This window comes from Diabrotica undecimpunctata, chromosome 7 (genome assembly GCF_040954645.1).
Source record: "Diabrotica undecimpunctata isolate CICGRU chromosome 7, icDiaUnde3, whole genome shotgun sequence".
Taxonomy (NCBI): Eukaryota; Metazoa; Arthropoda; class Insecta; order Coleoptera; family Chrysomelidae; genus Diabrotica; species Diabrotica undecimpunctata.
The window spans coordinates 137,262,707-137,286,292 of record NC_092809.1 but is presented as its reverse complement, the minus strand read 5'-3'; the positions used below and the strand labels follow the sequence as shown (position 1 = coordinate 137,286,292).

The 23,586-nt window shown below is 34.1% G+C and overlaps 1 protein-coding gene and 1 long non-coding RNA gene across 3 annotated transcripts in view; both read left to right on the top strand.

Annotated features, from left to right (window-relative positions):
- The window catches only part of LOC140446989 (uncharacterized), a 105,327-nt gene extending 88,985 nt beyond the window's left edge, over nucleotides 1-16,342 (top strand). Inside the window, exon 4 of the long non-coding RNA XR_011951546.1 lies at nucleotides 16,293-16,342. This is a non-coding gene — a long non-coding RNA (uncharacterized lncRNA). The remainder of the gene's footprint in view (nucleotides 1-16,292) is intronic.
- The window catches only part of LOC140445886 (Krueppel-like factor 7), a 730,239-nt gene that overhangs the window by 161,795 nt on the left and 544,858 nt on the right, over nucleotides 1-23,586 (top strand). The gene's annotated exons all lie outside the window — the stretch shown is intronic.

The window sequence follows — 23,586 nt, the reverse complement described above, 5'->3', positions numbered from 1 at the left end:
ATTAACAATTGGTTTTTCGGAAAAGTCCTGACTTTTAGTAAAATTTTTTTATGAAATAATGCGCAATCATTTTAATATTTACAATCGACAAAACTCATGATAAAGTCAAATTATTTTTAATATCATTAAATGAACATCAACCACAATAATTACCGTCTTCCTTTATACTGCTAGCGCGACTTTGGTATTATAGAAGTGCTATTTGCTAACTCTCGAGCCTACGGTATACAAGTAAAGTAACAGGGTAAGTACTACGCTTCAACCGCTTAATGCAAAAGTCATTTTTGCTGAGGTGATAAAATTTCGAAACCTGTTCTTTATGTTGATAAAATCAATTTGTTTTCTTATGATTTTCCCTAAGTTATCACCGCGACTTTACCATATAAATACTTGGATATAATTTAAAAAATGTATTCGTTACAACCAAATCTATCTCTTGGCAGAATTGGATCAGTCCTTCTCCTCGTCTATCCCAAGTCTGATATTTATCGTGGTGCGAAAATTATAGGCATCTCTCGATTTCAGTAACTTACCATGTATCGTCCGAGTATTGTAGCATTTTTGTTTCACCCTGTATACCATAAAACAACGAAAAATATTCTTAATCTTTTTGTGTCTCTTAGATTGATAATCTAAACATTTTGGAGTCTGTTTATAATAGATTGCTCTCTAGTTTGATGTCGATTCCGCCTAGATATTTACGCAGGAAATAAACAACAATCTTCCCGCTGATGCGGGCAAGAGAATGATTTTTTAGGATGATGTCACTCCTCGGTGGACCGGCCGAGAGAGCGGTCGCTTTCATTGTGGGAGTCCGAATCTGGTCATCGATACTTCGATAGTGTAGCAGTCAAGAAGAGAGCCTGAGAGAATTTTTAGAGCCTGAAGAAAAAGGTTTGTTTTCGTGAAGTTTGAAAAAACCGGCAAATTCTCTTTTAATTCCGTGAGTTTGGCAAGAAGAAGTTGATTTGAGCTCAAAATGTCATGTGGCAATCTTTGTAATATGAGTTAATCACCGTTTGTTGTAAGTTGTATTCTGGGACAAGGGATTTGATATCAGCGTCCTGAGGGCTAAATAAACCGACTTGGTTTTAAGTGGAAACTAAGCAGCCGAGTTTGAAGGATCACATATTGTTACCATTCAGGATAATCTGAAGTCCAGTTTTGGTATTTGATAGTATTGTTTGAAATTTGCGGGACAATGTTTTTTTGTTCAAATCTAAGGTAACAAACTTTTTTAATAATTTAAAAAGAAATAATTAGCCAGTGAAGCGAATAATTTTATTAACTTTTTCCAAATAAACATTTGCCGTTAATACACCAAGATTTGCTCTCATGTCAATTTAAAAAGTTTATAAATAAATATAAGTTTTGTGTACCAGCTAATTGTCATATTTTAATTTCTTTTAAATAAAATTAACCTTTGATAATTAATTAATAATTCATAAAAGTTTGGTAGTTGATTTCGACATATGATGGTTCAATGTAATGTTTTTGGATAAATTTTGTAATAACTTTTTATGTACAATAAAAATAAAAATGAAATTTTTTCTCTTTAAACTAGGAGTTTAGAAAAATTATTTCTTTTAAAAAGATATTCACCCTTAAAAATTTTTATGAAAGAGAAACCCTAAACCTTTCTTTATAAGCAGCAAGAGAATTTTTTTAAACGGCGTTTTAATATTAAATAGTTTAGAAATGTTCTTGTTTAGTATTTGCCTAGGACATTTCTGTAAGTATTTCTTGATTTCTTTTTCGTAGTTAGTTCTACCAGTCTTCCCAAAAAAAGGAATCCTTATGCATGACCTTGCTCTCCAACCAAAACACGAGTAGCCGTTCGCAAACATTTCAATTTGTTTACTTACCCGGTCTCCAAGCCCAGTATTTGTTCAGTCCCCTCTTTTAGCCCCCCTATAAGCAAATAATATTGTTACAGTATAACTGTTGTATTTCTTATCGTTAATTAATTATTTTCATATTACTTTTGTTACCGTTATTTGCTCGTTAGTTACCACCCAATTACTTTTCAATTATGCAAAAAATATATCAATTTGTCTGTCTCGACGAATTTTTCTCGTCAACAAATGTTTGCTGATTGATATTTGTCAGACAAATATAATCTTTTGTTGTCAATTAGAGAAAAAGGTTTTGCTTTACTCTCCAATAAATTTTATTTGTTGGCAACCTTATTTTAGCAGAGCTTACATATTTTCGTTGAGTGGCCCCTTTTGAAAATACAAAATTCTGCGTAGCATCCGCTCGAGTTCACAAACGAAAAAAGTATTCTAAAATTGAATCAACAAATATAGATTTCATAACCTTTTCCGTTCTTACTATTCGTCCGGTATTGGAAATCTAATTTCCCCCTAAACCCAGTATCTTCCCCGACCAATCGTCCTCATCCTCCCGGTTTTCCTCGCAGTCGGTAGCTGAACTAAGACACACAATTATTTCAATCTAATTTCAAAGGGTCCGACTGGAATTCCATTTATGGAATTTTCAATTAATTTTCTACCAGAACACTTCTTTTCGATTTTAGATTTCGTTTTGTGAAAGGTAATTGTCAATTGCGGCCATTATGTCTTACGGTTAGGTACTTGATAGTATAGACGCTAAATCCATTACTAATGGTTTTAATCCTTAAATATCGTAGTGCTGCTAATGTAGAAAGAACTTATAACGTTATAAAAGTCACATGTTTGTTATTTTTTTTAATAATTATTTCATTTCAATTTCTTTTGATTTTATTCATTTTTTAACTCCATCTTTCATTTTACCGTTTTTATTTTACAAATAGTTGATGTCTAATTCTTAATTCAACTCTTCAGTCAACTAAATATACCTACTAGTTAATCTTTATTTTTCATTTTCAATCTACATTTCAGTTATATTTCCTGTATTTGCCTCCAGTCTGTTCTATGTCACAGACATGGAACATATAAATTTCTATGCCTCACTTCCGTCGACAAATGTTATTTGTCAGTTGGCCACTCCGCTCTGTCATGTCACCTGTCACATCTCATTGCCATTTCATTTTCAACTGTATAGGTCTATTAGTATAGTAGTTTTCTAAGCTCATAACTACAGCGGTCAAATCAACATAACCTAACGTATGGTCCTAAAGTTTTGGGAAAAATTTCACCTAGTCTGATTGAGAAGCAAAAAGCATTTAACAAAGAAGGTCATGGAATTAAAATATCATCAGTTATTGACATTTAATAAACAAAGCAGAATATTTTGGTTTGTGCTCTGCAAAACGTCTTATAAAATTGATATTCGTCGAGGTGTTTATAATATGGTTGGGCGAATGTCGAAACGAGATATTGTTAATATTTATCGAGATCAAAACATAAGCAAATCGACAATTTATCGAACAATCAGAGAATGTGAAGAAGGGATACCATGTATTAACTTGCTTAAAAGCGGCCGACCGCGGATTTTGAACCATATAAGAGAGGCAAGACTGATTGAAGCAGCTAAGAACAAAATTGGGGTCTCACAGCGAAAACTGGCCAGAAGATTTCATGTTGGAAAGACTACAGTATACAGGACCCTATCGAGTAACAATATTATCTACCGGAAAAGAAGGAAAGCTCCAAAATACACAGAGGATCAATTAGAGAGAATTCCGAGATGTTGCCGCGCGTTAAGGCGAGTGCATTTCGTCAACAAGTTGATCGTGATGGACGATGAAAAATATTTTACTTTGTCCAACTCTGAGATGAAGGGTAAGATGGGTTTTACACGAACGATTACGAAAATGTACCTGATGAAATAAAATTCAAAAAGTAAGAAAAAATTTGAGGACAAAATTTTGGTATGGTGTGCAATTTCTGAGGCTGGCTTTATCTCACAGCCCTACATTGGTGTTGTTTGAGGCGAAGCTTTAAACGCAAATATTTATATTCAAAGATGTCTCTCTAAATTGCTTCAGTTTGTGAACACACATCATGCAAATGATCAAATAGTCTTTTGGCCAGATCTTGCTTCATGTTATTACGCGAGGATCACAAGGGACTGGTACGAAACTAACAACATTACCTTTGTACCGAAAGCAGACAATCCCCCCAACCTACCTCAGGCTCGTCCAATTGAAGAGTTCTGGGCAATATTAAGTCGGAAAGTCTATAATAACGGATGGGAAGCACAAAATCAGGAACAGTTAAGACGCCGCATATATACAAAAATTAGAGAAATTGACGCCGACGTCGTCCAAAGGATGATGCAACGTGTCAGGGGAATTATTAGGTAAATCGAAAATAATGGTCCCTTGTCTGTACTTTGAATTTTGATTTATAAAGGATAGTTAAGTTAAATTGTTGAATAATTTAATAAAAATATAAGATTATTGTGGTCAGAGTTATATGCTTTTGAAATTTTTCCCAAAACTTTAGGACCATACGTTATACTATCGGTCATATTCAGCCTGATTTATGAACCATTGTCATAAAAAATGAAACATTTCGATTGCGCGCCACCTAGCGAAGCCGCGGCGTACATTTGAACGATGTAATATTCCATACACTGCATACACAATGCTATTGAGAGGCGTTTCGAGCAAATATAGCATGTCGATGTCGATGATATTTTACACATACTTTTTTCTTGTCCAAGTTTAAAATATAGTAAACGCCTAATTAAAGACCCCTGATAAGTTTGATTAAACATTTTTTATTTAAACTTACACATTTTGTTAAATAGTCGTGCAAATTCGTGAGAGAATTTACTCTAGATTCTTAGACAAAAATTAGTGAAATCATTGTTCTGATGACTCATTGAGACTAATACGTGAAATTGGAAATTTTTTACACTAGTTTACTTTTATTTTGGTCACGTAGTATGGGTAATTCAGTAACAGTGGCCATAAAAGTAATTGGAACCACGTGTTAATTTTAAGATGCTGTTTTAGAGAACAATAACGTGGCTGTGGCTTGACATTTATTGAAAATTTCATGCTTTCTGTTAATATCGTGAGACATTTCCAAATGTACATAATAATTCTGGGCATGTTTCCGTAGCTAGACTGCTCGGAAAACCTTGTCAAAATAAAATATATATATTAAAAACAAATATGTTTTCAAAAAGTTACATTAATTGTTAAATGATTGGTACGTCTTCTTTTCTAATGTCACTAGCTAGATGTTGGTGTTAGTAGTATCCGTTTTCATATCTCCCAAAGATTCATCCCATTATAATTTTCTCATGCTTATTTTCCTGTTTTTCTTGTCTTCTCCCCTAGATTTATTTTTTCTTTATTTTCTTTCTGACATCTGCTTCAGAAGCTCTTGGAGAAGTGGACCAAAAATACACCCACCAAACTACGAAATTAACCGAAGACACACTAACATGCATAAAAGAGAAAAAAGAACTCCATATAAAATACCTGAACACAAAAAAACTACGAGGACTTGGAACTATACAGGAAAAAAAATAAAGAAGTGAAAAGAAAAGTGGCAAATGAAAAAAATGAAAGATGGGAAAAAACATGCACAGAGATAGAACAGCACATAGGAGGAACGAGAAATTCAGAGTCATGGCGCATCTTAGTCGCTCCAAAGAAATAAGATAGAGAAAATCAAGATCGGTCAAATCAAAGAAAACGAATGGCAAGAATACTATAAAAAATTGCTAACCGAAGACTGCCCCGAATTCAAAGAATCAGAAATAGACGGAATAGAAATCTACACACATGACGAAATCGAATTAAGCCTAGCTGAGGTAAAAAGAACGATCAAAACTCTAAAGAACAAAAAAGCAGAAGGTCCCGGCGGAATACCAAATGAATTGATAAAAAATGGATCGGAAAAGTTATTCCGTATAATACATAAAATTTTGAGAGAGCACTGAATGGAAAAGACTTACCGGCAGAATGGACCCAAGCATATATGACATCAATATACAAGAAAGGAAATAGAAAAAACTGCGAAAACTATCGGGGAATCAGCATTATATCGTCTATAGGCAGACTCTATGGAAAGACCATAAAGGAAAAATTAGAAATATATATACAAGATAAAATCGGAGAAGACCAGGCAGGTTTCACAGCGAGGAAAGCATGCTTAGATCACATTTACACGGTCGAACAACTAATAGAAAAAATAATGGCCAAAAATCCGTCCATCTGGCTTTTGTTAATCTTAAGAAGGCACATGACTCAATACCTAAAACCAAGCTATGGGAAGCAATGGAAGACATCGAAGTTCCACGAAGATTAATAAACGCGGTAAAAGCACTCTACAAGAATAACGAAGTAGCTATCAAAACGGGCAATAGAATATGCAGTCCATTTAAGACGACAAAGCGACTACTACAGGGTTGCTCCACATCCCCCACCCTGTTCAAAATATTCCTGGAAAAAACCCTGAAACCATGGAAAAGAAAGTGCGAAGGAATGGGTATACCAGTAAGGAACGAATATCTATATACGCTAAGTTTTGCCGACGACCAAATAGTGATCGCACAAGACGAGGATGACCTCAGTTTTATGATGAGAAAACTGGAGCAGGAATATACAAAGAGTGGTATGGAAATAAACCTAAAGAAAACTGAATACCTAACAACGAAGAATACAGAAATAAAACAGCTGGAAATAGACGAAGGTAAACAAATCAAAGGAACAGACAAGTATAAGTATTTAGGTTTCATAATATCAAACAAAGGAACAACGGAGGAAGATATAAAAAATAGACTAGGACAAACAAGAGACTGCATACGAAAATTGAACCCGGTACTATGGGATAAGAACATCAGCATGAAAACAAAGAAAAAAATATATAATACCATGACAAGAAGTATCCTCACTTATGGGTGTGAAAATTGGACAATAAATAAGAAAACAAAAAAAAAATAAGAGCAAAAGAGATGGAATTCCTAAGGAGTAGCTGCAGAGTAACAAGAAGAGATAAAATAAATAACATGGAGATTAAGAGGAGAATGGGAATGAACTCCGACATAATAGACTACATCGAACAGAAGAGGTTAACCTGGTACGGACATGTCAGAAGAGCAGACCAAAATCGGTGGATAAATAGAATAACAGAGTGGAGCCCGATAGGAAGAAGAAAGAGAGGCAGACCCCGAAGATCTTTCAGAGATGAAGTGGACGAAGCAATGAGTAGAAGAAACCTACAGGAAGGGGACTGGCTAAACAGGAAAAATTGGAGAAAACGGTTGAGTGAAGGAATACAGTGAAAACTGTGGAAATCCTTGTATATATATACATCTGCTTCATAGTCAGAGTTATCATCAGATGAAGAAATTAAGGATTCTTTAGTCGACGATAGAGCTGAATAAATAGATAACGGTACTGATGCTGAAGATGCAGTTTCTAAAAGAAGGAAAAAAGACGATGATTAGGAACTAGAAGTGCTTCGTGCGTGAATTCAGGGTACCATAATTATGTAATAATTCAATGAACAGTTAATTTTCTTAGATCAGTAATCAGTAAGATAATCAATAGATCAGTAATAACCCTTTAGTTTAAAATGAACTGAATATGAATACAAAATGTTATAAATTATTAAAAAAATACCTACATTGTTTAGGGCTAAGCTTGGTTGCTCTAAAACTCTGATATTGCAATAAATAGAAATACTAGCGAGCACCTAACAATTTTAAAAGCAAAGTTGTAGGTTAGAAATACATGTGGACATGCTAAAAATTATATACCACCTAAAAATAGGCCACACACAATACACATGAGATTCCATGGGTATTGAAAGTAACTGGCAACCAAAGTTGCCACTGAACAAAACAAAATTAGAGAATCGTGATACAATGACAACTAGAAGAAGACTAAATGTATCAGCTATAATGGAGGTATTGACATTATGTAGTAATAATAGTACCTATTTTTAACTAAATAATGAATTCTATAAACAAAATTTTGGTCTAGTAATGGGCTCTGCTTTATCACCATTATTAGCGAACATATTATTTATGAAAGATTTCGAAACAAATATTATTTCCAAACAAAATTTACATCCCACAATATGGTGGAGATATATAGATGGTGTGTTCTCAATATGGTCTCATGGATCAGAGTTGTTGAACACATTCCTGAATAATATAAAAGATAAAAAAGAGACAATAACATTTACCATAAAAAAGGAATATAGTAACATACTACCTTCCCTGGATGTTTTAACCTCAAAGAAGGATAAGTACTGTATATGAGACTCAGGTGTATACAAAGAGGACAGCCTATAGCAAATTACGGTGGAATTACAATAGTTACAAAAGAGTTAGGTAACAACATGAAGCCATGTACCTAAACGACTTGTAGATTAATTTACATGCATTCATTCATATAGCTAATTTTATTTATTATTCAACAATTGTTTTTTCTTTTATCAATATTTCAGCCTTTGAGTTGTTTTATTCGATTTCTATGTACAAAAATACGTGAACAACACATATCTATTTCCAAACCAATAAACATACCTATCTGAATTTAGTATACAAATTGAGACTTTTTCTTCGAAAACCGTATACATATGTATAAGAATTCAGCGAAAAAAATTTACATACATATACGCAGTCGTTTCGTTGCACAATTACTGGCTTGGATAATCTAATTCTCCTAATTTATATTCTTCTTGACAAAAAATCGACTTTGTCATTCAGAGGAAGAATCCGGATAAAAAAGGCAAAAAGTCCCGTGGCGAGTTTTTTTCGTCTTATTCCGGAAACCATACCAGGACTTTGCTGAGTTATTTTCGATCCTTTATTTTAAAAAGTGTGGCGTGTATGTCCCCGCTTTCTCATTTGCATACAAAACTGTATTTATCTCTTTTTCTGAGAGATGAGACGAAATTACGAAAGGAAGAGGTAAAAAGTGCATAATTTGCATCTGAAGTTTTTTATTAGAGAAATAATCATACGGGAGTAAGACAAAAAGTTCTCCATTTAGTCCATATATTGCACTGATACGAATAAAGAAAGTAAAAATATTTTTCTTTCTATCAGTACCCCAATCGTCAGAGACCTCTACTGAACCTCTAAAAATCATACGAACAAGCTGAATTTTGCCAAAAATATTAATTTTGCTACTGCATATTTAGTTTTGAGTGATTGCATATCACACTTGTGTGCGATCAATTTTTAGATTCTCAGTTAACCACAACTTTAAAAGTTACTTTTGAAAGTAAGTTATAATGTTATACAATTTAACATAGAACAAGCCACTGACGATGCCGATGCTCTTGAAAATCGTGATCTTATGGAAAAACTCTTATTTTTGCTTCCCGTTTTGAATAACATATAACATAATACACTAACTTCCCTGGATGTTTTAATTTCTAAGAACGATGCTGGATACGAGACTCAGGTGTATAGAAAACTAACACACACCAACAGATATCCAAATCACAAATCAAATCACAATATTAATATTAAAAAGGGAATCATTAAATCGTTATATGTTGCCAAATGATGTAAGCCAAAATTACTTATTCTGACGAAAATTCGTTCTTAGAGGAAAAACATTTGTTAACATGATTTGTTTTATTAAAAAATGATTATCCTTTATCGTTTATAAATAAGGAATTTTCACCAATCGACCGAATAGAACAGAACAACTTAGACCGAGATCCTACAGTATACACAAGGAATAATACGAGGTAAATAACAATTCCATACATAAAAAGATTATCAGAAAAACTTAAAAAGATAAGAAGTAAATTCAACATTTCAACAACATTCAAAACAACAAACATATTGAGATCTATTTTATCTAAAACTAAACCTAAAAATGAACAAGAAAGAAAAGAGAATTGTATTTATAAAATACCTTGTGAATGCGATCAGTTTTATTTAGGTGAAACGCCAAGGCCATTAAATGTTAGAATTAGTGAACACCTATCTTATATTAAAAATAGAGAATTTGATAAATCTCAAATATGTAAACACACATGGGAAAATGAACATAGTGTTCAATGGAACGATTCAAGTACTTAGTCCTAAAAGAAACAGATACTAAAAAGAAAAAAATCAAAGAAGCGATTCTAATTATGCTAAATGAGACGACCAATTTTGACACAATTTCCTCGGCAGAATGCACTAGGATCTAGTTTCAGTATTTCTTTTAATTCTTCAGTTGTGGGATCTTATAAAAATATTATAACGTTTATTGCACTATTTTTTGTTATTTCCAATGTTTAGTAAACTTCTATATAATAAAATATAGTAATTTATTTCCAACAAATCCTAGTAAATAATTAATCTACTGTTTCCTTTTAAAATAAGATATCTTCCACATCAAAGAAACCAGATAATTATTAGTGAATATATTACTTAACCGTAACCGTTAGCATTCCCACGATTTTATTCCTTTTGACTACACATCTCAATCTATTAATTAAAATACGTAATAATTGTCTGTAATATAATTACGATCTGTTTAACAACAAAACTTTTAGAGGTGATCAACCTCGCTTTACATGGTTATTAAAGCTTTTTTACGGGTCTGAATTATGTATTACATTTATCGCAAAAAGTACACCGAAAAAACGCTGGTAGATTCTTCCACTTGATATAAAATGAATATAAAAAACAACAGTAGCAATAATATCCGATATGAAATAATATAAAATAATATTTTTTAGTTAAAATCGTATTTTGATCTTATTTTAAAATGTTATGTGACTACCAAACGATATTATTATTATTTTAATCTAACAAATAATATATTTTCGTATCTGTTTTGCCAAAATTGCATTTCTTTCTTCATGGTTTACTATTTTTGTGTACAAATAACTGGCGCTCAAAATCATTTCCATCATTTACGACATTAACCCAGTCGTCACAGACAAAAATGCCACTGCACCTCTAAAAATCATAATAACAAGCTGAATTTTACTGGGAATATCAATTTTAGGACACTAAAAAAGATGCAAAAAAGTTTTCCACTTTTACCCCTGGGTTTCCCTCTAAAACTACCCGTCGTAGGGGGAGAAAAACGGAAAAAATCGATTTTCCAAGAATTTCTACGTCGTAGAAAAAACTGTTTCAAATTAAAAATGTAGCTGAGATAATTTTAAACAAAAATGTTTATTAATACTTTTTATGTAAAATGAACCGTTCTCTCAGAAGCAAAGCTTGAAGCGACCGGCGATTTTGAATGTCAGTTACGCGGGCGAAATCAATGTTAAATAAAATTTGTATCAAGAGAGCAGATTTTGTATGCAATTTTTGTATTTTTTAAAATTATCTTAGCTATATTTTTTATTTGAAATATTTTTTTCTACTGCGTACATATTCTTGGTATATGGATTTTTTCTGTTTTCTCCCCTCTCCCCATACGAGGTAGGTTTTATGGGGAATCCCGGGGCTTAAAGTGGTAAACTTTGCTGCATCTTTTTTGGGGTCCTAAAATGGGACATTTTTGGGGACACTCTCGGCAAAATTCAACTGGTTCGTTTGATTTTTAGAGGTCAAATCTCTGACGATTGGACTACATATTTTTCGTTTTAGATCGCAAATAGTCCTTTTTTACAATGTATCTTATTCTACTAATGATAGGACGCGTCCCGTATATTTTTCTGCATACTTTGCTCTTTCTTATCCACGCTCACAACCACTTGCATCTATGTAGATTACTATTTTTTATCTAAACGGATTCTGCCTTTAAAGCGGTTCCTCTCTTATTTGCGTCACTGGCCGCATTTTTAGGAATATATTACACTGGGCGTTTGACTTTTCTGAAGCCTTCATATCTTCAGTCTCTCGAGCCCCCAGATCACTTTCCTAGTGCACTATAGTGGGGGACTGATCATGTCTTCTTCTTCTTCTGGTTCCTATCCGTTTCGGATGTTGGAAATCATATTGGCAATCATGACCTTGCTCGCTGCGGCTCGAAACAGCTCCGTTGAGGTTTTCTTAAACCATGTTCTTAAATTCCGCAGCCATGATATTCTCCTTCTACCGAGTCCCCGCTTACCTTTGACTTTACCTTGCAATATAGACTGCAGCAGGGAGTAACGGTGCTGATTTCTCATAACGTGTCCCAGATATTGCAATTTTATGCGTTTGATCGTAAACACAATCTCTGGTTCCTTCTTCATTTTTTATAGAACTTCCTTGTTCGTGATCCTTGCTGTCCATGATATTCTCAGCAATCTTCTATAAAGCCACATCTCAAATGGTCTGGTCACTGATCATGTATACCGTCGAAAGTGACGTGATTCACTGACGTGGGTGGCAGTGGCAGTTAACGCGAAGATTCTAGATGGCGCGGCGGCGCTAACTGGATTGGTAGACGGAGCGGTGATGATTTGTTATGATTGAGGAGACAATATTGAGTCAATTAGAACATTTCGATCTCAATGGCTTCTCGGATAATTCTTGGTTTACAAACCAAGAAACGATATAATGAAAAAACCTTATACTACTTAGAAGACAACTCGACACTTACTTTTTTATATGGATGTGAAAACTGTGTAAGAAAACAAAGAGATAACTTTAGAATACAAGTTAGCTAAATGAGGAAAGAAAAAAAGGAAGCCATATTCCATCGTCTATCTTAATTCCTATTGTCACACTTTTGGCTTCTGCTATTCGTGTTCTTATTTATTCATTATTAAAATAGCATTAGTCGTCGAGAAAAACATCAAAACAATAGATTCTCGAAGATCAAAGACGGTGGATTTCCAGTTGAAATCTAGATCGAGTCTTTACTCGTATTCTAAGACTTCTTTAATCGGTGCCCATACACCCTCTCGGAATCTCCCTTTTTTGCTACTTGAAAATTACTATTTATTCTTTTGACGTGACAACGTCTTAAATTAGGTTGTGGCTCGGAGTCACTCATGAAAAAGTGTAACGCCCGCTCACGTCTGTTACGATGAGTCACCGAACGAGAGAGAGGCCCGCCGGACCGGCAAATGCCTTGCGTCTCTCTCCCACTCAAACATGATCGGTCCGCTGCGCGCGCAGCACTAGAGAATTAGGCGCGTTGAATCGGAATAGAAATTAGTTAAGTTTAAGTTTACATGTACAATGTTTTAGTAAACAAAATATATTTCTATAGTTAAAATTTGTGCAATTCTTATTTTCATTCAATTCCTTGTTCCTATTGTGCAATTTAATAATATTCATATCAATAAATATTCTACCGAGAAAAAGACGTTGTCACGTAAAATCTTTGCCCGTAAAACCGACTTTACAGGCAACCGATTTTTTTTACTTGTGAAAAATTACTTAGTCTAACTCATAATTTTATATACGTGTGAAGCATTTTCTTCTTTTATCGTTGTCATATTCTTTGTGTGTGATTACCTTGTAATTTCTAAGTCTCGTGGCTGTGTCTAGTAATAGACGCTCATTTATGGCCACCTCTTGTTCTAGTGATAATTTGTCTAGCCAAATAAACACCCAGCACCCTTGGTTACAATTCGTATTACGAACACGCGCCAAAAATCCTATCAAGGAACAGTTTGACGCAAGCAATACTACTCCTCGTAAAGTGACTGAAGAGGATAGCGACTGAGGACTCAACGACCATCGCCGCTCACAGAGACCATACTGATTACTTGATACCTAGATAGTTTTTTATCTTAAAAAGCAGTACCACATAATAATGTTGCAATGATAATTTTCAGTGAATTACTATTATATTCAGTCTATGTTATCCGCAGGACTTAAAGTTTTGTTGATTTTTTGATCCCTCCTCGTTTCAAAATCTTGCTGGATCGATTAAATGCGGGAAGTGAAAAATTTGTGAATACATATTTATAACCTTAAATAATTTCCATTTTTATTTTAATACGGCCATAAATCAAGCATTTTATCAGCAGCCGTTTACGGCCGCTCGGATATGATGGCCCTAAATTTAATTCAAAAGACATATTTTTTAATTTGGGCTCTAAACATCAAATTTAATGCACTACATGTATAAAATACATTCGAGATAACACCATCATTCATCTTTTTTGAAAAATACGCCTCTTTGAATATTGCTATTTTATTGACGACCGTTTCGTCTTTATGAAGGGTTTTATTTATGTCTCCGACTGTACTAAAACAGTTAACGACCATCGTTATACTGCGATAACTGTACTACACTACTAAAATTATGTCAAGTAACGACTCGATGAACTAATAAAGGATTTTTGGAATTCGCGAAAAATTTTTTATTACCAATTTATTATTATTTTAAATTTTAATTATTTACCTTGTTTCTGGGTTCAACAATTTCCTTTATTATTTATTTATTTTGTCGAAATTTATAATTCGCAGCTGCACCTACAAGGTGCAAGGTGCAGAACACCAATAGACACAGACACAATGGAAAGAATAACACCTAAACGCCAGATCCCATCTCTTGCCGTACTGCCCATTCATAAATCGATCCGATACACCAGCATATTTGCAGTTTAAGTAGCAGTTCGAACTAGTTAAGGCGCAGATCCATTTGAATTTTATATTACTATGTTCACCTTTTTGTTTTCTGACCGGAGTTTGAACCATAATCAATCCATTGGACCACTTAAGTGAGTGTTGCAGCTTTACCACTTTTTATATAAATATGGATTGAATATTAAACTTGCAACTTGCAACCCAATATAATTACCAGTAGTATGAATCAGGTTGGAAGGACGCATCACGGTTGCTTAAGAAAACCAATATTGGCGCTCTCACCAATATTTCCGCCGCTATAGTTGCCCCCACCTAGATTTCCGGTGTGCAATCATCCGGAGAATATCTATCGACAATCTCCACTCAACAAGATTTGAATAAACACATTATTCTTGAAAAACATTATGTATTACACATATTAAACGTCCGTATTACACATAAAGTACATATCTTCTACTGACTGGATACGGTCAATAATACATTGGCCGACTGGACTGTCCTTACTTGTAGGGATTCTGTCACTGCGTGCGGGGTACTAATGTATTTTTGTTGCAATGATAGTGTGTTGGCCAAATCGTTTGGTTGTATGGTTAATACGCACATAATGCTGATAGAAAAGACATTCAGGCATCCAATATCCGAAAATCTTTTCAGACCATTATAACCAAAAGAGTTTCAACAACACATTATGCAGAAACGATGTCATCTCCTGAGGTAAAATGTTCCGGAACCAAACAGAGCCTCCGTTCATATGTTCGGGCGAAGACTGTTTTAGGGAGAACTTTTATCAGGGATCATTAGGAGAAGGGATCATTACTGGTTAGAAAAATCAGGATAATACCTTGAAATCTTGAAAGTGTTACAGGTAAGAATATCTAGTTGGTATATGCGCATAAAAGAAGAAGGGTACAAATTGCTTACATTCAAGGAACAGAGTGGGACAAAAAAGAGCGAAAGAATTATGAATAGAATTGGTATAATTGCTAATTATACCATTTAGACGATCAATATTACTGTCAGTATTTGAAATACTGTGCTGAAATACAAATGATGTGCGATACTGAAGAATGACCGAAAATTCCATCAATGGTCGTCAATAATGCGTCACCCTTTTTCGAAGTCGCCCATATGACGAAATTACTGATGACCGCGAACTCTTGGCATTTTAAATTTTTTGGGTAAATCAAAAACATTTCAAAATGACTAAAAATTACAAATAAACTTAAGTTAAATACACAGAAATAAACTTTCTTATCTTTTTTGTTTTTGCGGAATAAGGAAAAATACTTCAGATAAAGATAGCGATGTAAAAACTTTATCACATTATATAATTTTAAGTTAGGACTTACAAAGAAATGCTTTTCCAAATAAAAAACCGTATACAAAGTGTTGCATTTTTTTTTGGTAATCAGTGTATTTTTTAGTAGTTCGATTCACTTAGTATCAGTACGAACAATCTTGTTGAATTTGCAGAAATGAAAAAAGTATGTAATTAAACGAACAGAAAATATAGGAATTAGACTCTTTTACATAAAAAAAAGCCGTCCATCCTGGAACTATTAAATTTTCCATTAAAGTTCATTTTAGAAAACAAAATGGTGTTTTTAATTTTACAAAATTTATATTTTAAAACCGGCTTTGACTTAAAAACGGAAACTTCAAATAGATAATTCTCGGTGTATATTAATTGTAAAATGTATATTTACTATTCACAAAGTTCCTCAAACTACGTTGACATTCTTCTTGTAATTCTACGCAACCGAGAGCGGCAAATAACAAAAAAGCTTTTAGTTTAGCGAACTTGTGCAATGTTTAATTAAATCAAAACGCATACATCTAGGCCATTTCATTTCCTGTAAGTGCCTACGTTTTTAATCCTTAGCTAATAGAATGCACCTACGTGATTTTGCAGCTAATAAGTTGTTTCTTTGTTACAGGTACGTACTCCAGAGAACTGTTTTTATTAAAAGAATATGCGAAGAGTAACAGTAAGTAAAATATCAAGTATGTGCCTTCGAATTTACAGATCTGGATTTGGAAAATGCCCATATTTTGAGATTAATATACACTTTATCTTGGTTGTAGAGAATTGGAATCTCTCCTCTCCTAAGGAACATCCTTTAAATTCGAAAAAAACCCATTTTTTTTGTTTCCCCCCATGTCAATAAATGACGATTTTTGATATATTTTTTTGTTATTTCTAATAGCGGGATCAGGTTTTCCATTTTCAGACCAGAATATGTTCAAAATAGGCCAAACCATCTTTTTTGATATTTTTTCCCATGTTTTTAGCACATAACCTTAACTACGTATGGCTAAATAAGTTTTTCATAAAATATTATTTCTTCATATTTGTTGTGTCCTCCGATTTCTCAACGGAATTACCATTTTTATATTACCTTTTTCGTATTTATCAATTAAGTTAAGCTGGCCTTTTGGCTTTGCCAGTGCCATTAACTTAGGAAAAAAAAAATTAAGTTAAGGTCAATGAATTTAAGTTAAGGTAATTAAAAATTACCTTAAAGTCAATAGTTTAATACACTAAAGTATTTAAAAAAAGTGGTACAGTAGGCGGTATTGTAGACTGGCGGAAACTTCATACTACTAGGTCGGTCCGATAAGTACTTAGCCTACAAAAGAAAAACGAAAATTTTGGTAAAGCAGCGATTTATTTGTTATCATAGTCTCCTTTTAGCTCGATACACTTGACCCAGCGATTCATCACCTTCTCTAACCCGTCTGAAAAATACGTTTTATCGAGGTCTATAAAGTAGTCTTCTCTGTCGGCGATGATTTCCTCATTTGACTTAAATTTCTGCCCGGCGAATGCCTTTTCTAAGTATGGCGACAAAAAGGAATCACACGGGACCCAATCTGGTGGATACGGTGGATGGAGCAACAGTTCGTAGCCCAATTCGACCAATTTCGCTGGGGCGATGACGAAGGTATGAGTTGGTGCGTTACCATAGTGGAAGAGCACTTTTTCTTTGCCAAATGGGGTCGTTTTTTCTGCAATTCGGCATCGAACCGGACCAATAATTCGGCGTAAGCCCTGTGATCGTTTTGCCCTTCTCAGGTAGTTGATGTAGAGCACCTCTTGTGAATTCCAGAAATGGTGGCCATCACTTTTCCGACGTTCGGAGCACGTTCGCCGGGTGTCGACCACTGTTTCGATTATTTCTTGGTCGCTGGTGTGTACTAGTGGATCCAGGTTTGTCGACGGTTACAAAACGACATAGAAACTACTTCGAATTACGCTTGAATAGCGTCAAACACTAATCTGAAGTGGTCTCAGTTTCTGTATTTTTAAATTCTTAATAATATTTTTAAAATCGAATAAAGTAATTTTATTATTTTATTATTATTTCTATAGATTTTAATAAAATTAAAAAACTTTACATGTTATATAACGGAACTCCCTCGTCGCGTAAATGGACTCTTCCAATTGTTTACTATGACTGCTATTTCGTAAGAAGCTATATTTAATAGGTGCTGATTTACAAATATCTTTATATTAGTTTATATGCTAAAAACATGGGAGAAAACACCAAAAAATGGATTTTTTCAAATTTTTAGAATGTTCCGGAGAGAAAATGGTAAAAGTTTGCCAATAATTACAACATAACCTAAATTGTTTTTGAAAAATTCAAATATTTTTCCTGTTTCGAAATGAAATTCGTAAACTTTTGTAATCCTTTTCTAGATTGCTGCACTTTGTTTGTGGACAACAGAGGACGTCTTTCTGCAAATTCTTCTTTTAAACCGACCAATAACGCTATGTAAGATTCACTCTTGTAGTGTATCTAATATTCAATATGGAAGCAAAAACCTCTCCTTGGTCACTTTCGATGTCTTTCTTCTGCTGCACTTGGCTGATTTAAAAATAAAGTGGTGGATCCATGTCGATGCAAAAACTCCTGCTTATACTGAAAATGTTGCAAAATAATCTAAATCCTCGATGCGTTGTTGTTTTTGATCAAGTGTGGACAAATATTTTAACACAATTTGAACACAGCTTTTTTAATGAAAAACATTTATTTAAACCGAGAAAATACACTGCCTGACATTTCTAAATTCCTTATTTTGTCACGTGCTGTTGAATAAGGCGACCAAAACGTTCAGCATCATTTGAATTTCTAACAGCAGTCCTGTCAGTGTACTATCTCTTAACTAGATAGATTCTGCATTGTTCTGCACTATATATCACTGCATCTTCTACGGTTGCGATCAAATTTTGACAGGTGACGTTTAAATATAAATACTTTCTACATATAAATCTATTATTAGTGTATACATCTGGCATGCATCTGATTTAAGTGACGTATTTTCAGAAAATAATTTCTCTCGCATTACTATCTCTTGTTCTTATTGTTAACTCAAATTCACTTTGGTGTGACGTATTGATGGAATTTATTCCCAAACTATTATCTTTCAACGAGATTTGAGTTCAGCTACTTGGAAGGCATGCCGGCACTGCTTGTCACAAATAATTTAGCCATCAAACGGTCGTTATAATGATGAACATTGAAACAAGTAATGCACCGGCAAACTCTCTTGCCTACTATGACATACAGGATCCTGCATTGCTGAAATAGGATTTTGACTAAAACAGCACACAGGAATATTATTAGAGAATTATTTTTTATCAAGTATATTGTTGGATATTGGGATTGAAACAAAATTAGATAATAAACAGTGTATTTAAATTTCCGTTTAATAAAAATTTGAAAGCTCCCACAGAAAGTACAAATACATTTAAAAAAATGATATAGTTTTTTTTTCGTAGACGTACTTACATTATCTACCTTTTAAACTAATGAAATCTTGTCTTCAACTACTGAATGAGCAATTATTGGCCGACGCCAATTGATTTTTATCTTTATTGGATGACGACTTGTTAAAGCTAAAAGTTCATCCTATGTTATCCTGTTATTATATCTAACAAGGAGTGTTGCTATCTTTGCATCTAACTCTATAGTTTTGTTTGTGTCTTGCTTATATCTTCTCGATTATTTTATCTACTCTACAGTCTACATACCCAAGTCTCATTGAAGATCAACGTTAATACAGTCAACTCGCGTTTATCCGTATGAATTGTCCTTAAATGTATGTAGACTTACATTTTTTCGATTTTTAAAAATGTTTCTCACATGTTTATGCTTGTACATTGTACATTGCTTTTTACGCAGCATCAGTTTTTTAGCGAAGAGCTGGTCCTCTCGGTATTCTAGGAGTTTATTCGTATCTGTCAAGTGCAGTTATCATGCTCCATGTGCAGGTAACATAAATATTTATTATTGTTAATAAACATCCCATTTAATTTGCAATCTGTAAAATTTTACAGTAGGCTAATGTTAATGACAGTAACAAAACATTTAGGAACACTGTCCAGTGACAGTTTCCTTTAAATTATATAAGGTTGTGTTTGGGAAACTAAGGCTACTACACAACACTTAATTATATAGCTGCACTAAGGTTCGAAAAATCTGACAGGCAGATCACATGGAAGATGCCTTCTTAACCTTCGGTGGACGGGACATATCATTAGGGGTCGACCCAATGCATTGGGTTGATTTTCTATGTGCTCGCCGTACTTCTGGGAGAAGTAGAATATTTTTTCTTTGACAGATTTCATTTTAAGATCACGAGCAATAACCCTATTAGTTACGTACCATGAACCGCCTACTATAATTCTAGATACTTTGGGCTGGAATTTTTGTAGGATTTCGATATTTGAGTGAGATGATGTCCCCACAATTGAATTCTGTAGCTCGATAATGGTTTTAGGAAGACTTTGTAAATTAAAAATTTATTGATGACTGTTAATTGTGATTTACGACATAATATCCAGTACAATTTGCTAAGTCCAGTTACTTTTTCGTAGCAAATATATGAGTTCTTTAAGTTAATCGTTGGTCCAGATAGATTCCCAGATATTTTGCATCTTCTTTTAGTTGCAAGAACCGACCATTTAATGTCATAGTTGGACCCCGGACAGGGGTCATTTGCTTTAATTCGCCAGGTTTTTAGCTAAGAGGAAATAACATCCTAGTGAGTCTGTAAGATTTGAGAAGCAATGACAGGATCTTTGTGAGATGCCATAACAGACGAATCATCTGCATATGTTGCAATCGTTATATTTTTACTAGTGGGAAGATCAGTTGTGTAGATGATATAGAGGATCGGACCAAGTACACTCCCCTGAGGCATGCCAGACCTTATTGGGTATAGAGTTGTCTTCTTCTTTAGATGCAAATCCACTAATGGATGTTAGCGATCACATTTTCCATTAATTCTCTATTTCTTGCAATATGTATCAGAGATTGTATGTCGTTAATCCCTGTCCATTGCCTTATGTTTCGGAGCCAGGACATTTTCTTGCGTCCCATTCCTCTCTTGCCTTCAATTTTACCCTCGATTATAAGTTGGAGGAACTGGTATTTTTCATTTCGCATGATGTGACCTAGATACGCCGTTTTCCTTTTCTTGATGGTTTCGAAAAGTTGGCGTTCTTGGTTTATTCTTTTAAGGACATCTATATTTGTGATTTTCGCTGTCCATGGTATTTTTAGGATACGGCGATAGAGCCACATTTCGAAAGCTTCTAATCTGTTTATATCCCTCGTTTTGAGTGTCCAGCCCTCTACGCCATATAGCAGCACTGACCACACGTAGCACTTAGTAAACCTTAGTCTCAGTTGAAGATCGAACTCTGAACAAGTCAGTACCTTCTTGAATTTTACGAAAGCTTGTCGAGCTTGCTCAATGCGACATTTTACTTCCCTGTCCGATGCCCAGTCTTCAAAAAGCCACGATCCCAGGTATTTAAATTTACTCACTCTTTCAATGGACTTAGTATTCAGTGTTATGGTGGAGTTTTCAAGTGCATCCAAGTTTCTGGAGATGATCATAAATTTGGTTTTTTTGGCATTAATCTCTAATCCCATTCGCTTACTGTGTTCTCCGATTATAGTGACAAGTTGTTGAAGATCGACTATGTTGTCACAAATTAAGACACCATCATAGAGTTGTGGTTTTGTCTTTATACTTTACTTGAAAATTTCTATTTTGCAGGTAGGATTTGAGTATAAGGGAAATGTTGTTCGGTAAACTTTTTCTGATTTTGTATAATAGTTCATCGTGTCAAACTTTGTCGAAAGCTTGGACGATGTCAAAAAAGGCAGCAGAACAGTATACGTGATCTTTAAAAATGATTTATATAATGTTTTTATAACTCGGTGGACTTGGTTCCATGGTTCGATGGGGGCATGTTCGATGGGGGCTCTAAATCCAAATTGATGGTTAGGAGTTAATTTATTTGCTTTCAGAATTGGTTCTATTTCCTTTACAAGTTATTTTTCTAGTAACTTTGCCATAGCAGGAAGTAGGCTAATAGTTATTTGGGATGTTTTTGGCTCAGCAGGTTTCCCTGGCTTAAAGATTAGTATAATTTGGGCTACCTTCTACAAAAACGGAAAGTATGTTGTCCTTAAAACAACATTGTATATTTATGTTAAATAGCTCAGGCCGTTGAACGAAAGTTTTTTCAGAACTGTAGCACTACTTGTGCTACTTTTTGGATTCATCATATGTATGGACATTGTGACTTGATTAACGGTAAAATTTTGAATAGGTAATTCTAATTGATAGGGGTCCAGAATAGTCCAGTTTTTTGTTTAATTATCGAAGACAGTTCTTGAGGTTTGCTAGTTGAGACTTGATTTGGAGTTGTGTCCCATATTGCTACACATAAACATTGTCCCATGTCCCCATAAACATTTATAAAAATGAAAAAGTGTGTACTAACGAAGACATTTCTATACAACATGCACGCATTTTCCACTTTGCTCTGTGGAATAGAAGGTTGGACAATAAAGACAAAAACACATAAAGACAATAATTTAATCGTTCGAAATGTGGTTTTCAGAAAAATATTAAACATAATATAGTGGGTTCAAAGAGTCGTCAATATCAAAGTGCACTTACGTATAAATAAGAAATGATAAAAACTATACACATAAGGAAACTGGAATGTCTGGGTTACCTAAGTAGAAGGGAAAATTATATGGAAATTATTATTATTATGCGAGGCAGATTTAGGTGGAGAAGAAGCATAGGAAAAGGACACATTTTGTGACCCGTGAAGCCGTTACGGACTCTCGGACTACCAGAACTCATTTGGACTGGACTGACTTCTATTGAAAACCTATATCTATAAGTGGTATAAATTCTGGCCAATTTTGAGCAATCAGGACGCTTATTGATGAGGGTCTAACAACAATACAGAGAAAATAAGTGAAGGAACCAACTTTGGAGACAGGATCTTTGTAATTCAACTTTTCCGATCTTATGTAAAAATAGTGGAACTCCGATAGGAAGCGGTATTTACAGAAAAAAACCTTATAATATTATTCCAATAAGGATGTAAATACTGACTGAATAATAATCTCGGAGATTCACGACCACATCCAAAAACGTTTGATTTCTCAACCGTTCACATTTTTTAAATTTCAATTTAAGTCACTCGCGACTAGCAAGCATCTATGCAGTTTCCTGTAAACTCGCTGTTTTCCGGGCGTCGAAACAACAGAACATCACATGCAGAGAACTCTTCTCGCAAATAACACGGTCTGTCATTAATTGAAAATAGTTTAACTCAACTGTCAACTGACGGAAACCGCAGTCTTTTGTTTCCCGCCACGTTGACGTCATAACAATTTCATTTGTTTCTATTTCAAATCCAATATCTTTAAAATTTGTTCCATACGAAGCGAAATTGTGATTTAAATGCATATGTTGTTGTGCGAGTTAAATACAGGGTGAAATAGTTTAACGTTTATGTCAATTGTACAAAAGTTTGTCGTGAAACACTTAATAGTAAACTGAATTGCGTAATTATTAAATAACAAAAATCTGGACTAAGAAGGTGTTTTGAATATTTGCTACATAGTTTTCACCATTCTTCTTCTTCTTTTCGTGTCCGTTTTCTAATGAAGGTGACCGATTACTTCTTTAAACGCATCTTTGCAACGTGATACATCTGGTCTACACTCCTGAGCTTGGCTAAGCAATATCATGTCTGATATTGCTCAGCCAAGATTTCATTTTTTTCCCTTGTCTTTTCTACCATCTATTCTTTCTTGCATGATTGCGTTTAAGAGAGTAGTATTGGTCATTTCGAAGTATGTGCCACTGGTATAATGTTTTTCTATTTTAACTTTTTTTTTCTTT